Raw genomic sequence first — 17,533 nt, 5'->3', positions numbered from 1 at the left:
GGCGCTTCAAGACTCCTTCTTCAAGTAAGCCATGTCCGAAAGTTTCAGCTAATGATCCAAGAAACTATCCACGAAGAACCAAGCAGTCGGCGAATCAATAGTTCAAAAACATTTATGCAGAAACTCTCTAGTAGGACTTGCCAGATAATGCGCAATCAATTTTCCAGTCGCGCATCTTGCACTCACGTAACGAATAATTGAGCGGCAGAGTTACAGCGCACCGCGGCTCACTGTCTCAAAGATGACGCAATGTGACGCAAATATTGCAATGACCTGTTGCAATTACCTAAATGGCGAACCTAGTTGTTCTGAAATATTCTTGTTTGGAGAAAAATAATATAATCGTAAAGAATCTGAATTCTCATTAAGTTATATAATATTTATTATTTGCACTGCACTTTTAATTTTTGAGTGTCTAATTGTAATCATAATTACTTTTCATTAAAGTTTGGTCCTTATAACGTTTAAATAATCCTGATTAGCCTATTCAATTTAGAGATAATTATTGGAATTAAGGCTTAAATCAACCTAGTTACCATTATTTACCCTCATTAGCCTTAATCAATTTAATGTTATTGAATGAAAATAATGATTTAATTATCGTAAGTACCCTTAATTAACCTTCATCACGCTTAATATTAAACAATAATTATACCTTCTTCTGCTAAATAATGATTTAAATAATATTTATCCGCATGTATTTGTAATCCTTAAGACGCTTAATTCGTTTTAATGAGTCTTATTTAGGCTTCATTAATTTCATCGCAATTAATATTATTACTAGTAACCTGAACTACTCCTAATACCTCTTATATAATTCAATACTAGGATAAATAGTGATAAATATATGTAGTAAGGCATCTCACATATACCATCATAGTACCCTAGTACCCCATGTACCCTTATGGTGCGTATCGTGTCACGCATTACCGTCGTTCGCATGATATTTCTAAGGGAAGTAGCCGTAAATTGCCTACGCAATGAAAGACCATTACATTTCTCCGCTGTAAACTTGTAATTATCGGCGGTTCCATGTCTTCTCTTATCAAGCAGCCCAATCGGCGCATGCACAATTATCTTCCTTGCAGCGATGTTCGAGTTCAAGTGCTTATGGAGCCAATTCTAAGCTACATTGGAAAGCCGCCGTTCTTGTTCTAGGTAGTTCTTCCGTATCGTCTGCATTTCCAGTAAACAATACGGACAAACTTATTCTTGCTCATATATTTGTGAATAATTTTGTAACTAGCTCATATTCTTTAAGCAAACATATCTGTAGGCCGACCACCCCGAGCGGTAATAACAAATCGAAAAGCGCTGCGCGTGCCATCTGGGCAGTGGGCTTTCGTCCCGACGAGCGCGTTGCGCATCGACGCCACTTGAGGGATGGGCGTCGAAGGCTCACACAGAGCGTTGTCTTGCACGCACGTAGAATAAAAACTACCACATAGCTCGGGGAGCGGAGAAAACCACCGGCGCCACATTAGCGATGGTGATTGACAATGACGAGGGGCCTCGAACCCTCTTTTTGCGGTGCGCTTTCTCGGAACCGTTGGAGGAGTTATCGCGAGCAGCAAGCGGGTCGGTGTGAGCGGAGTGACAACTTGAGATTGCACCCATTAGTTAAACGAGCGGCCTCCCCTATAGGGCGACAAATGACCCCGTCTCGCGTCCGACTTCGGCACCGGTGTTCTGTCGTTGTAGCCTTGGAGCATGCGTGGTTCAGGTCTCGACACAGGCAGTTTGAATCGCACGACGCCGACCGGATGCGCGGCCACCATTACGTTTTATGGGTTCGCCACCGCGCGCGGCCCGGCGTGTGGTTGCTTGGAACTGCATGAGTGCATGTCAGTTTTGACTCAGACCATATAGTCGCCGAGAGGATGTTATCTTCATCTTACAGTCGATACACGAGGTCGGCGTTTGGCTAGAAAACAGTAATCCCGTGCACCTCACTGACAGGTTTACTCGCAAACAACTGGTTGTTTATGACGCCACATGGCCTTCGGCTACTGGAAATCTGGTCGCGTCGCGCACGTGTTCGAGGACTGGCGCCATTATGCTGACGCTTCCTCGCGCCTATGTTTTGTACATATGTTTTGCTTGTTATCACTTTGTTACACCAGCTGCGCTGACATGCCGTTTCTTGTAACTTCTGAGAATCATGGGTAGCGTGAACCTCTCCCCTTTGTTGTGGCATATTGGGTATATTGGGTGAGGATTACGGTGACCTGTGCTAAAAAAAGTGTTCAAAGATGGTTGATGGCCAATCATGCATATATGTTCTAACGAACTCAAGGGTTGGAGAATGATTGCCCAGTCACAAAACAATGCAATAATGATTTGTGGGTAAGCATTTTGGGGGAGCGTTGGGTTTAGAAAATGCGGTTGCAGCGCTCCGATCGGGTAGAGCGGTTGTGGACCTGACTTCCGGTGCTAAGCACCATCGGCTCGGCCAAGATAGGGTTGCCGTATGTGGTCCAAACCAGTCTAGCTCTCTGTAACCGATGTACCATTGAAATCATGTAATCTTGTAACCAAGCCTTGCAAAGTCAAGTATAATGCAAGTTTATTTGGTCCCTACATCATCGTCTGCGTCCTTATAGCCGAAGTCACCCGTTGAGCCACCTGTGCAGACCGTCTCTGACGGAGCGTCCCGGACGCCGAGGGTAGCGGGTGAGAACAACGCATCATGATTATTATCACAACAAGACATTTACTACATCTATAATTAGGAAAAATGCCACTATTCTACTTCTGGTCACGAACATCCCGCGAATGTTTTATATAGGGACAGATAGTGGCACCAGAGGCGCTGGTGTAAATAGAATGCGTGAAAAAAAAAGCAAGTAAAAAAACCAGGGAAGAGATTGGTACGACCGGATCCGTTACAGGCCTAGGCAGCGGCAGAAGTTGACAAGTTTTGAGGAAGATAAAAAAAAATGTCGCAGTTTCACCCGAAAGCGAAGCATCAATTGCGATAGCAACTTATTAGAGAGCTATACGGAGTAAGGATACTAGTTTTATGAGCTGTATAAACTTGGACATGCAGCAGCACCAGCAACATGCAGAACTGTTGTCGACGCCGTCGCCGTTATGCCCGCGTTCGCACCATATGGGCGCAGCGTTGGTCACTATTGCCAGGGCCTCTGGGGGCGGCTCGGAGGTTTTCAACGAGATCACAACGGGAAACTCGTCGAGCAGCGTCGGAAGTCTTTGCCATCTTCTCGCCTCGCAACGTTTTTATATAAATACTCATTTGGTGCCGCAGCTAAACGTCGCCTCCCCTCCCTCCCGTCCCCCCACGGCCTTTCGTGCAACGGAAGAAGTCGTGTTTTCTCTATATATATGGTGGTTGTAAAGGAGGAAAGAGACGCTTAATTCTGCAGCCCTTCAGGGAGCATGGCGCAGAACGCGCGTTTGTTAATTCGCCGCGCGTTCGCTCCCCGTGAAAGCGCGCGTCCGTCGCATCCTTTCACTCGCACATACAGCATCCGGCCAGTGTTGCCAGGTCCGACGAGGCGGCGTAGCCAAAAGCTAGAGAACTTGTAGCCCAAATGTAGCCAAACACGAAAAAAGTGCAAAATATTTCGTAGCCAAATATAGCCATTTTTATTTGCAGTTTTATTTGTGGATGCATGTTCAAATTCGACTACGGCAATTGTTTTTTGCGCAATCCGTCATAACAAAATGTCCGTGCCGCCGTGACGGTCGGCCCTTGACATCAACAACAGCGGCATCGTGCTTGCACAGAACCCTTTTTGGTTGGGCCCGGAAGCTCTTAAGTTCCAGCGAATCACTGCAGAGGGTGAGATCAGTGCTTTTATTTTATGGCAGATAGTACTAAGTTATTATATTTAGTTATTTACAGTAATATTACCTACGAACTCTGCTTTTTAGCTGTCGTGAACGCAAAATAATGTTTAGCATCGTTGAACTCTTACGTCATATCTGCCTACGGCGTTGAAGTTCAGCTGTCCAGCGATCTGCGAGCTGCTCACGGCTTCTTCTTTTATGAGATAAAACAAGTCTTTCGTGCTATGATATCTCGTGTTATTTATCTCATCGTCCTATCTTGTTTTCTCGTTTTCTTTTTGTCAATTAGCTTTGCCCGGGTTATTTGGTACATGCTCTATATACTGTCCATTTACATCAACCTGGCCGCTATCTTAAGTCTCTAGCACGGCGAGAACATGCGTTAAAATAAAGTGTCAGACAACAGATGCCACTCGCTGTCTGAATCAGTGTAAGCGAAGCTTTAAAAGATTATTGCGCAAACGGCACACCAGTAGTATAACAAGCGCGCAGTCGTTTTCGGCGACGAGCACCTTCCGAACGTATAACTCGCTCGAAATGGTAAAAGCCGCGACGGTGCACAAAGACCAAAGGTAAACAACACATTGACAACAGTGATTATGCTGTAAAAACCGGTTACTGTCAAAAAGCAAACCATGTTGATGTGAATAAAGTTTTAGAATAGGGGCCCCCAAAGTTAGGGGCCCCAAAGAGCGTTGCGGGTGTTAGCGTTGTGACATAAAAATAGTAAAACGAAATATACCATTTCATGATAAGAAGAGTAATTTGGATTTTCGTGTTTAATTAGAATTTAGAACTTAGTCTATTAGCAGCAAGCAGCTTCTCGCGCTTAGTTTTGAGTAATTAAGCAACTTTACGTACCTTCACCCAGCGAAGTCAATCCGTGTTACGCCAACGAGCCATGAAATCGACAATTGAATTCGGAATCAGCGGCTTATAATGAATCAATCTTCATTACACATGTTAGTGAGGGAAATCGATAACCGGATAACCTCCAAACACTTCTCTAGCTTACGAACTTCCCGCGTTACCACGAACCGAGCCCAGTGGGGTGCTAGGTTAGAGCCGGCGCTTCGATGGGCGCCGCCACGTTTGTTGACGAAAGCTCTTGGGGCAGCTTTTGGGGCTCTCGCTAAATCGATAAAATAGCGTGCCCGACGCAAAACCCAAACACAGTTTGCGTCTTGCGCATGCGCAGTGGCTTCTACGCTATTTCTTTGGGGCCCCAAAACGTTTGAGGCCCCTATTCTAAAACTCTAGTAATTGCTGGGGTTTTACGTGCCAAAATCACCATATGATTGGGAGGCATGACGTAGTTGGGGACTCCGGATTAATTTTGGCTACCTCGGGTTCTCTAACGTACACCTAAGTCGAAGTACACGGGCGTTCCTGCATTTCACCTTGATCGAAATGCGGCCGCCATGGCCGGGAATCAAACCCGCGTCCTCGAGCCAGCAGCGCGACACCTCACAAGCTAAGCTAACGTGGCAGGTGAAGTTCATGTGACGTGTTGCACTGATGTCATCGTGGCAAACATGTTTAGATAATAGCAGAATGAGTATCTTTATCTGTGGAATTACGGGCAAACCATCTAGAAGTAAAAGCACCAGAACCTACCTTTGGTTCGGGGTCTTGCTCCCATTCTTTTTTATACGTTCTTGCATACTTGGCTCACTTCCCCATGTTTGGATTCTCCTCTCGGAGGTGGATCCGATCTTACGTCCAACCTATCGAAATGAAGGTCGAATGTAAGCACGGACAAAAATCATCTAGCAGGAGAAGGAAAATGGCAGTAAAGCTTCGCGCGAGATATGTGGAGTAGGTCGAAAGCTGTGCCTGGCCCGATACTTCACCCAGAATTAAGACATGGCCATGAACACACTGGGGCGTGTCATCCACCCGTGATTCCCTTCTTTCATGTTGGCGCCACGACCGCTCGACGGCCCTGACCCTATGTTACTGCTCTCCGTTCCTGAGCATAGCCATGTTAGTACAGTGTACTGTGAAAAACCCACTACTCCCAGGTTCATCCTGATGCCCTGCGATCGGATGCATAATGGTCAAACGGGGTGTAAGTTTATGTGCATCAAGGATCAAAGCCACCGGCTCAGACAATGGCGCAGAGAGGGATGGGAAGGGGTGGGGAGGGGTGGGGAGGGGGTCATTTCGCGCACGCACACACGCACAGCCACACGGCCGGCTCAGCCAGCTAAAACATAGTTTTCGCGATTTACTTCTACCCCATCAGAGCCACCTCTGGAGCGTTGATTAGGGCGCCACTTATAGCCCAAACAAAGCCAAGTCGCAGATTTTCAGTAGCCCAAATATAGCCACGTAGCCAACTCGTCCAAGTCGACGCCAAAAATTTTTTCCTGTAGCCCAATTTGGCTATATATAGCCAAACCTGGCAACACTGCGTCCGGCGCGCGGCGACGAATTCATCGCTGTTGACGTCATATGGAACCTCACGACGGCGGCGATGACGGCGACGGTGATGGCAACGCCGACGGCAGAAATACGCTTTGAGTATCCATATAGTTGCTATCGCAATAAAAAGATTAGTGAGATGTATACAAAAATGCTAGAATTAAACGCATGTATTCCATAAACACCCGTCTAACAAAGCACCAACTTTCTCTCGGTAAAGAAAGTCATTCGCACTTGTCTAACCACTGTAATCTATGTCTTTGTGATACGGTACTTTTTTGGAACTGATATTTTCTTTTCAGATAAAAGCAAACTAACACGTGAAATAACAGAAGCGTTTCATATCACAAGGTGTGCTGAAAAATGCATCCGTCAACCATCGGTTGCAATCTCTGACAAAGAATTTGCATTTCTGAATACCGGTTGAACCTTTGTAATCTGTTTCTGTATATACTGATTACTCTTTTTGCACATGCTCAGTGCAGATAGCTGGTGCATTTATATTCTCTTTGCAAAATATAAACAGTTGTGAGTAAGCGCTGGTGTGTCCACCTTCACTGTGTCCTTGTCTATTGTGCGCGCTAAATACTTCACTATGTATTCCATGTATACCTGAGTAACTCAAGCAGGCTAGGTGAGCATTTCTTACCGCCCCGTTTCAAAGGGAATGCCAATAAATCATCTTCAATAAATCATCACTATCATCATCGTCGGGGATCAACCTGTCGCGCCAGATGGCTGGGCTGCGCGATCATGGAAATTATTTACCAGGAAAAAGTCCGCTCCCATATTTGTTTCAGTAGGTGTGCTGCTTAACATGCAACGGGAGCATTTCGAAAAGAATTTAGCGTGCGGTACGTTTGGGCTCTGTATCCAGTTCATGACTATTTCTAATGAAAGTAGTTTGGCTGTTTTGGGCACTGTACATGTCAGTATAGAATTCTTCCGCTGCTTTTACTATGTCATCGAAACTGCTGATGATATTACCATGCTTATCTTTCAGTGCGTACATCTTGCCTTGTCCTATACCAAGCTTTCTTCTTACTGATTTAATGCTGCGTCCATATTTTACGGCTTCCTCAATCTTTGCCACGTTATAATTTCGAATATCCCTTACTTTCTTCTTAAATGTTGATCAGTTTTGACAGTTCAGCGAATTCTATCTGATCTCTTGAGTTGGACATTTTCATGTCTTGTCGTTTCTTTATTAGGTCCTTTGTTTCTTAGGAGAGCTTACCTACTGGTTGCCTTGGTGCCTTACCTTCACCTTCAATTGCTGCTTCTGAGATCAACCTAGTCACGGTTTCATTCATTACCTCTATATTGTCTTTATCTTCCTTTTCTAAAGCTGCATATTGGTTTGCGAGCTTTAGTCTGCTTTAGAGCTTTAGTCTGAATTGGTCTTCTTTTACCCTTACTGCCTCTAGGTAACTTCTATAACTAGCGATGAAGTTAGAAGGGCCTTGAAAGACATGACCAGGGGGAAAGCTGCTGGAGAAGATGGAATAATAGTAGATTTAATCAAAGATGGGGGAGATATTATGCTTGAAAAGCTTGCGACCCTTTATACGCAATGTCTCACGACTCCAAGTGTACCAGAAAGCTGGAAGAAAGCCAACATTATACTAATCCATAAGAAGGGAGAGGTTAAAGGTTTGAAGAATTATAGACCCATTAGCTTGCTTTCAGTATTATATAAAATATTCAACAAGATGATGTCCAATAGAATCAGGGCAACACTTGACTTCAGCCAACTAAGAGAACAGGCTGGCTTCAGGAAGGGATATTCTACGATGCATCATATCCTTGCCATCAATCAGGTATTCGAGAAATCTGCCGAGTACAATCAGGCTCTCTTAATGGCTTTCATAGATTATGAAAAGGCATTTGATTCACTAGAGATGCCAGCAGTCATAGAGGCATTTCGTAATCAAGGAGTACAGGAGGCATACGTGAATATCTAAGCAAACATCTACAAGGATTCCACAGCTACCTTGCTTCTCCACAAGAAAAGTAGAAAGTTAGCTATCAAGAAAGGGGCCAGGCAAGGAGACACAATCTCTCCAATGCTATTCAGTGCATGCTTAGAAGAAGTATTCAAGCTCCAGACACACCCCCGAAGCGAGCGAGGGTGGCGGCGCGCGCGTTTGAGCGCTCGCCCGGGGCGACCCGTCCGTGTGTCGCTTTTTTTATGTAGCCTGGTTTTTTTGGCTCCCGGCGTATTCTTGCGTTCCTTCTGCACTGGGACAAGACAACACTGCACTATTGAACTGCGGCAAGGTGATAAGTTTTGTTTCACAGTATACGACGCAATGAGGCTTCCAGCACGGGACCGGGACTTAAGACGCAGTTAGCGAAAAATTGCTCGGCCGTCCTGATGCAGTTAATTTGAGTGAATGAATCATGCTGGGACATGGTTCCGACGCTTCCTAGGGGATACTTGTAACTTATTTTGGTTCTATTGAGGCACAGTGGCCGCACAGGGCGCTGTGACGCAGTTAGCCAGAACCAACGTTACTATAACTAGTAACGTTGGTCAGAACAAACTCGGCCGTGGTTTGTAGTCTGGTGCATCTTGCTAGGAGAAGTTCGTGCCGCTTTCTCTGACGGCAGACATTACTGAAAAGTAATTTCGTTACTTTCTGGGGTACTTTTGAGGCACGCTGGCCGCACAGCGCGCTGTGACGCAGTTAGCAATAAGCAGCTCGGCCATGGTGATATAATAAATCTTAGAGGGACAAGTTTGTGACGTTTTTTGTGGCCCCGCAACAACATCTACCTTCTTTCGGTACTCACGCCGGTTGAAAACGCGATAGGCGATTGCCAAGAGTGATAACATATGGGAGTGTGTTTCTGGCGCCGGATGAACGCGCAAAAGATAACGCCGAGGAACATATAAGAAACTTGCCATTCCAAGATTCCGTCTTCTAAAGGACTGAAAACAGGCTTTGCACCCACGCATTTGTCTCGAGTGCGAATAGAAGGTATTCTGCGAACGTCTAGCATGGTCCGGCTGGGAGCCTCCGTTGCCTCCGTCTCTGTGTATGTAGCGTACCGTCGCGTCACCCGTGGCCAAGTTTTGGAAACGCGAGGTCGCCCGTATATTTGTGCTGCTAAAGTGCAGCAAATAATGCCCGGAAATGGGGGAACGCTTGGAAATCAGATGTTTTCATATTTTATGGTATTGTTTGGGATGAGTCGGGTATTTTCTACGCCATGAATGTAAAAGCGAATTGCTTTTGTTTGTAATGCTTCCCATTCACCGCTTTCGCACGTTTCGCCTCTACACGCAGCATTCCTATGTCTAAATACCAAAATGACACATGCTTGTAACATGCTGTTACGTGCTTGTAAATGTAACATGCTTGTAATTTACTTTCTTTCAGCTGGTGCCGTCCGGTGGAGCTTCATACGGGAACTACTGCTTACCTGGGGTCACAACGTCGGATGAACGCACAAAGCGCGGAACGAGATTTTATACAGAGCAAAATAAATATTGCCACATTTCACAAAAGGTCTTGCGTCTACTTTGTGAAATTGCACGTGGCACAGATTCGATGGGACTTGACGAGATCGTTCGCAATCATTTTTACCAAATAATAAACCGATTCCACACAAAGAGCAAAAAAAAAAGAAGGGGGGGGGGGGGTGCGCAGCCGGCGTGCAAGCTTGCGTTCAAAATGCGCGCGCTCAAAAACGAAACCAGAAGTGATTTATACCAACCACTTGGCGCGCTGCAGTCAATTCAGCCGCTGGGCTCTATGGGAGTGTCCGCTCTTGTTCAATTCCTTTCTGTATGGCCTTTCGCTGTTTAAAGGTTTAAGCCTTTCGATGCCAAGCGCCTGAAATATACACAAAGAACGCGCTCGTCCGGAACCAGAAAGGTCGCAAGCATCATGCCAAGGGAGGGATTACCCTTCTACAGGTTAGTCAAGTCCTTGAGCAAAAAAAAAAAAAAAAAAAGAAAAGAAAAACCGGGTAGTGACAAGTCATAGCTGTCGCTCTTATCGTCATCACAAATGACGACTTGCGTCAACGTGCCGTGCTTTGTTGGGAAGCTCTGATGGTTCATTCTTTAGAAAGGGTATTTATTTTTGTTGCGCGACGTAACTTACGTCATCGGAGCAGATTAAAAAAATATAAAAGGTATGAATCAGTCAATGGTACCTAGGTGAAATGAACGCCCAAGAAAGATGGACTTGTACAGCCACTTCCTTTTGGAAGCACCGATAACGTTGCAATTTAAACCACAATAGAACTTCGTACGCGGTATTTTTCCCAACGGCTTAACAGAAGGCTAATCAGTCCTGATATTATTCAACTTATAATATTTTTTCAGTGACACTCTCATATGACTTTAATATATATACAACAAAGGGCTCTGTAATTTCCACCGTGACTTAACGTAGGTACGTTGGCGTATTCCTGTAATAATCCCAGTCAGCCTACTCACATATACCGCATTACTAATCACATCTACCATGGCCTCGGCTACATCCCAAGAAGCAGCTGCCTACCTCTTCTCATCGCTAAAGACTCGGTAGGCGTAAGACAGGCCAAAATTCGAATAGGAATGCGCAGTATGGAATTAGTATGAAACGTTCAGTAATATAGAACGTATGCATTATACTCGAGTCTGTCCAAAATCGCACAGTAACATTCATTTACTCTCACTATTCATTTGTCATCAGCGTTATTAAACAAAAAGCATGCTAAGCTTCTATCGCTAGGTTGGCGTCGTGAAGTCACCTGACCTTGCACGAGTTCTTCAATTCTACGCTCCAATATTCCATCATCAAGAGCTGGGCGCTTGTCATCACGTATAAGCTAAAAAGCAACCTCGCCTTCAGAACGTATGGTAAGCTTCAAAAGCTTTCGGGCGCCAGAAGCTGAAAAAATATCTATATTTCTACGCCTTAGGCACGCATCGTGGTATTCGGATACACAGCGTATACTGGTTTAGAGTAAACAAAAGTTTTGCATTGTTTTACTGGCTGCGGGCGTAGCTGAGTTGAATATGAACTTATTCGCAGAACCTTGGCCACGTAAACTTTTGACGGTGACTGTGCCATTGAACACCTATATTTTCTTTATTCTGCACACAATTTGTTTTTGTAAATGGCCTTCCAGCCAACGTCATGCAGTGTTTACACCTGGTTAATTTCCAGAAGAGCTATCTCAGACATGATGTATTAAGTATAAGAACTGAACTATTATTTAGTACGTGAATATTATGACCAGTAAGATGGAATACATATGTAAACAAATAAAGGATAATAGAGAGAGAGAGAGAGAAAAACATTTATTTAGACCATTCAGATCGTTGATCTTGAGGACGAGTGGGTGGTGTCCTCATTCCAGGACTCCACTGGCCATGGCTGCTCGACGTACTTGCTGGACGAGAGCTTGTTGTCCCGCCAGGGTATCGCCGGTCAGCTGTACCTCCCACCGCTCAAATGACGTGTTAGGCGTCTTTAAATGTTGAGGTTTGCCCCCGCACCCCCACGAGATGTGAAAGAGTGTAGGGCGTGTGTCGCCGCACCAGGGGCAGATGCCGCGATATGTTTGTGGGTATATTTTGCTGTATCTGTGTAGGTTTGGGAATGTGTTTGTTTGGATAAGTCTGAGGGCTATTGCCTCTTCAGTGCTGAGATTTTTGTGAGGGGGAGGATAAATCCTGCGGTTGAGTCGCTGGATTTCGAGTCGGTCGCAGTAATTTGATGGCAGGGGCACAAAGGTAAAGGAAAGGGATTGATAAGACGATTGGTTTTGCCCCGCTCGGTTAATTAGCGCTCGAGCTAAGGCGTTCGCCCTTTCGTTCCCCTCCAGTCCCGCGTGACCCGGCGTCCAAGTGATTTGATGGGTTTCTTGTAGCCTCGGGCCTAGAATTTGAGCCGCCAGCACCGGTGTTCGTCCGTTGGTAAAGTTTCGGCAGGCCTGTTGCGAGTCGGTAACGACATGAACTTCCCTGCCCACCCTGTCATGTTGTTTTATTACTAGCGCTGCGGCTATGGTCTCAGCCGCAGCTGGGTGCTCTGCCCTGACGGAGGCCGCGAGGGTTAAGGAGTTGTCTCTCCCGTTCACGGCGGCTACCGCGAAGAGGCCCCCTGCGGGGTACGCCGCCACGTCCACATACTGTACGTACGGGTCACTCTTGAATTGTCGGCGCTGTCTGTTGACCCGCGCCTTGCGTCGTCCTTCGTGGAGTTCATGACTCATGTGCTTTGGTATGGGGTTCGCCGTGATCTTGCTTCTGACCTCGGGCGGGAGTGATCGTTGCCCATCGAGGGCACGAAGCTCCATGGCCGTGCCGGTCCGGTGGAGGATGGCTCTGCCCGCCGCCGTGTTCTGTAGTCTGGCTTTTTGCGAAGCCATAACCGCGTCCGACAGCTCAGCGAAGGTGTTGTGGATGCCGAGAGCCGCTAACCTCTCGTTTGAGGTGGTAACAGGGAGACCCAGGGCCGTTTTGTACGCGCCTCTGATGATGGCATCGACTTGTTCTTGGTCGCGTTTGTTTAGCGAGTCGTAGTGATACGGCATGCTAAACGTTACTCTGCTGATCACCAGAGCCTGGACGAGGCGGAGCGTGTCCTCTTCTCGCATGCCCTTGCGGCTTCTTGTTATTCGTTTGATAATCCGCGAGATCTGGTTGGTGGTGGACCTTAGGGTTTGGATGGTGTGGGATGCTTTCAAGTTGCTCTGGATCCAAAAACCCAGAATCCTAGTCTTTTTGCTTTCCGTGATCTTGTGGTCCTCTAGATAGAGTTCGATAGGGCCGGGTGACTTATAGATTCCTCCTCCGTGAACCCGTATCACCTCGGACTTCTCGGGTGCGCAACGCATCCCGCTCGCTGCCGCAAATCTCTCCACGGCCGTCGCGGCCTCCTGAAGGGTCGCCTCCTTTTGCGCGAGGGAGCCCTTGGTGGCCCAGAGCGTGATGTCGTCCGCGTATAGGGCGTAACCGAGGTCCGGGATCTTCCGCAGCTCTTTGGTCAGCGCTAGCATCGCGATGTTGAAGAGAATCGGGGAGACTATCGCCCCTTGCGGCGTTCCTTTGTTCGGCACGTCGATCGTATCCGATCGAGTCTGGCCTATTCCGATGGTTGCCGTCCGGCCCGTCAGGAATGATTTGACGTAATTAAAGATGCGCTCTCCGCAGCTGATGTCGTTCAGTCCCTTGAGAATGGCCTCGTGAGAGATGTTATCGAAGGCCCCTTTCAGGTCGAGTGCGAGCAGGAGGTGTTCTCCTCCCTTCGGGATGCCCTTGAGAACTTCTTCCTTCAGGATTAGGAAAGCATCTTGCGCAGAAAGTCCCGGCCTGAAGCCAAGCATGGTGGGCGGGAAGAGGTCACCGTCCTCTATGTAGTGTTGGAGGCGAGCTCCGATGACCCTCTCGTACAGCTTGCCGAGGCACGAAGTCAGCGAGATGGGACGTAGGGCGTCGATCGCGGGCTTCTTGCCTGGCTTGGGAATGGTCACGACTTCCGCGTGTTTCCACTCGTTCGGTACGTGGCCTTTGCTCCAGAGTTCCTCGTTTAGGTATTCGGTCAAGTCCAGGATGTGCTTCGGGCTCAGGTTTCTAATCATGGCATTGGTGAGTTTGTCAGCCCCGGGAGCAGTGTTGCGCTGTGAGGCTCGTGCCGCGGCATACACCTCTTCCTCCGTGATCGGAGCGTCCAGTTCAGGTCTTGGTTCCCCTTCGTATTTTAGGAGGCAGGGTCGTATGGGGTCGCTACCCAGGTATCTGGTTTTTAGGGTGTCAATCAGATCCTGGTCATTCCCGGGGAATTTGTGAGCGATTTCTTGAAGTGTCCGACTGGTTGTCGCTTTGGCCTTGTCGGGCTCGATCAGGCAACGCAGGATGGCCCACGTCTTCGCCGTACTCAGGGTACCTTTGAGCGAGGTGCAAAACTGGACCCAATTTTGCTGCGTCAGCTCGGTCGCGTAATCTCTGGCTTCTTCTGTTATTTGAGCGATTCGTAGACGGAGTTTCCGGTTTAACCGCTGTCGCTTCCACCGTTTGAGGAGGCCCTCACGGGCTTCCCACAGGTGTAAAAGCCGGCGGTCGACTTCGGGTGTCTCGACCGTGCGCTGGATGGTTTTGGTGGTTTGGATGTGGGCGTCTCGGAGGTGCTTCATCCATTCCGCTATGTCCGTTATACCGCTTTCGGGTGGGGGGTACTGCCTGTACGCCTCCCAGTCCGTGAGCCTAATTTCTCCAATTGTTCTCTTGAGTTTCGGGGTGGACACCGAGATGCTGAGGATGTAGTGATCGCTGCCCAGTGTTTCGCCCAGGTGCGTCCATGAGTATTCTCTTACGTTTTTGATAAATGACAGGTCCGGAAACGTGTCCCGACTAACACTGTTGCCTACACGGGTTGGTTGGAGGAGGTTGGTTATCAATTCGAGGCCCGTCTGGTCAACCGCATCGATGAGCGACCTCCCCTTCTGCGTGTCTTGTTGGTAGCCCCAAGCCGTGTGTCTAGCGTTCATATCGCCCACCACTACCAGCTGGTTGCAGCCAGCGGCTCTCGCGCTGTCGTAAATGATGTTGCGGAAGTCGTCCTTTTGAGCCCTCGGCGGACTGTACAAATTCAAGATGAAAGTGCTACGTCTACCCCTCTTTTGCGGGAGGACTTCCACTAGCACGTGGTTAATGTCATGATGTTGATAATGTTGTCCCACGGCCGTCACCGTTTTGTGAACTAAAACCGCAACCTTTGGTGATCCCACGTGTCTAATTACGTAGTAACCCCGTAGCTTGATGGGCTGGTTCCCGACCTCTTGAAGGCAGATGACGTCGGGGGGGTATGGGTGGTTTTGGATGAAGAGCTGGAGCGAACTTGCCTTCTTGTTGAAAGAGCGACAATTCCACTGCCAGATCTCGAGGTGTTCGTGGGCGCTGCGTGTGGTGTTAGCCATTGCTGACGTTCATGCCGCCGCCGTCGCAGTTGTCGGCGTCGCTGACGTCACCCGTATTGTTTATGCGCCTGTAAGCCTTGACGCGTGTGTTGTTGTTCTCGTCGTCAACCCGCTTGCGCGAGCCAAACTCAACCTTGCGTATTCTTCTTTCAAGGTCTTCACTGCTTAGTGTGTTCTCCTTGACTTTATTGTTCAATTCGCCCATCTGGTAAAGCATCTGCTGCATCGTAGCATAAATGCTCTCGAGGGTGACTACACTTGACAGGCCTGCTGCTGCCGAGACAGCACCAGGGAGCGAGGAGGGCGTGGTGGTTCTTGAGGGGGGAGGAATGGAAATGGTGGGCTGGTAGCCTTTCGTTCCGCTTTGCGGCCCTGCCTGTGTGTTGTTGTTTGTTTTGCTTAGCATCGCTTCTAAGCGTTGCATGCGTTGATTTAGGTCATTAACCTGAGCTTTGAGTTTTTTATTTTCTTCCCTAATGCGCGTACATTCTGTGGAGCAGTTACTATTGTCACTGGTATTTTGAGCGGAGGAGGTACTAGACTGATTCCGGCTCACCTTGTTGTTGGCTTGTTTCTTCTTGCCCGAATGGTTTTTCTGCTTAGACGTGCATGACGAGGTAGAAGGCGGCCGCTGCCCTTGCTTCTCTCCTGGCTTTGGCCACTCCGAGCGGTATCGGGACCTGGACCTGGACTGGGACTGGGATCGCGACCTGGACCGGGACCTCGACCTGGACCGGGACCTCGACCTGGACTGGGCCCGGGACCTCGAACGGCTCGCCGACGACTCCGAGCTGAACCACCGCAGGTGGCTTCGCCTTGTCCTTCCTCCACCATTGTCGTAGTCTTCCGTCCACCTTCCGGGCGGAGGATGCTTTTTGGTGGTAGTACTGTTGTTTTTCAGCCTTTGCTTGCACTCGCGAGACCCCGTGGCATGGGCTTCGCCGCAGACTGCGCACTTGAGCGAGCACTCGTGGTCGTCCGTGGAGTCGTGCGTCCCGCAAGCTAGACATATCTTGATGTTCGGGGTAGGACAAACGTCCGATCGGTGTCCCATGCGCTGGCACACGTAGCAGATTTGTTTTGTGGGCTTGTAGGGGTGGCACTCGGTCTCCCCTCCGTAGTAGTAGACGTATCGTGGAACTACGTGAGAGCTGAACGTGATCACGGCCGTCTTGGTCTTTCCCAGCATGCGGGCTTGCACGATTTCCACGCCTTGGGTCCTCACCCTTAGGTGGGTCATAAGCTCCTCGGGCGGGGTATCCGGGTCGATTCCATGAATGACGCCCCGGGCCACTCCGTCCGGTGCCGCAACGTAAGAGTTAACTTCGTAAAGGTTGCCGCCTAACACAATCCGCGTGATCTTGCGCGCAATATCGGCGACCTCCTGATCTGGGGTACTAACAATGATTATGTTGGAACCGGGTCTCAAGCGCACGAGGAAATGCGAATCGTCAACTTTTCCTCCGCAGGCGGCCGAGACGGCTTTCGAGATTTGGTGGTTGGTGAAGCTCTTCACCTGAAGGCCTTTCTTGGGCCGGATGATGATTTTGAAGTCGCTACGTGGCAGGGGGGGGGGGGAGTCGTCGCCTCTTCTTAAAAGAAGGCTTCTTTGATGCCCCAGCGCTTGCAGCTGCGTAGGATGTTGATGAAAACGCGGTGGTTGAGGAGGGTGATACCGGAGAGATCACCCTGCCTGCCACGCGTACTTGCTCGCCTCTGGCGAGCTTCTTCTTCGTTCTTCGCTTGAGGTGTAGAGACCAATTGGAATAAGGACATTCCGATGGCGTCCCTTGCGAAAGGTCCTCATCCATAATGGCAGAGTCGTCATGGCGATCTTCCGAGATGTCTTGGAAGTCCATGGCAGTGGTTTCTTGCGACGAAGGCCCGGCGGTAGCTTGTACAATAGCACCGGGGGCGGGTGGGGCTGTAATAACAGCACCATCTCCACTCCCTCCGGTAGAAGTAGAAGCGACCGGCTGGGATCCAGCGATGTGCGCCATAGTGAGCGTCGAGAAACCGTAGCAAGCGAGTGAGCGGCGGCAAAGGCGGCGGAACGCCTCGCCTACCTCCTCGCTGCCACGTACGGCGGCGTCAGGCTTAACACGGCAGCGCCGCCCCGGAGAACTTCAAAGTCCAAAAGCGCAAAATAATATGCACTCACGGTCTTCAAACTTCTCATGGGGGTTCCGGATGACTTCAGGAAGGCCTTCTGACAAACACTTTGGTCCTCCGATGTGAATTTCTTGCAAGAATAAGGAAAGTCGACAGAGCCAATGCGAAGCACGTCTACTCCGCTCGGCTCTTCTTCTTCTTCCAACTAAAGGATAATAACATTGCCTATGAACTTTTACTCATATGCTCAGACTACTTC

Source organism: Dermacentor silvarum, chromosome 1 (assembly GCF_013339745.2).
Source record: "Dermacentor silvarum isolate Dsil-2018 chromosome 1, BIME_Dsil_1.4, whole genome shotgun sequence".
Classification (NCBI taxonomy): Eukaryota; Metazoa; Arthropoda; class Arachnida; order Ixodida; family Ixodidae; genus Dermacentor; species Dermacentor silvarum.
Note: the sequence above shows the minus strand (reverse complement) of the source record.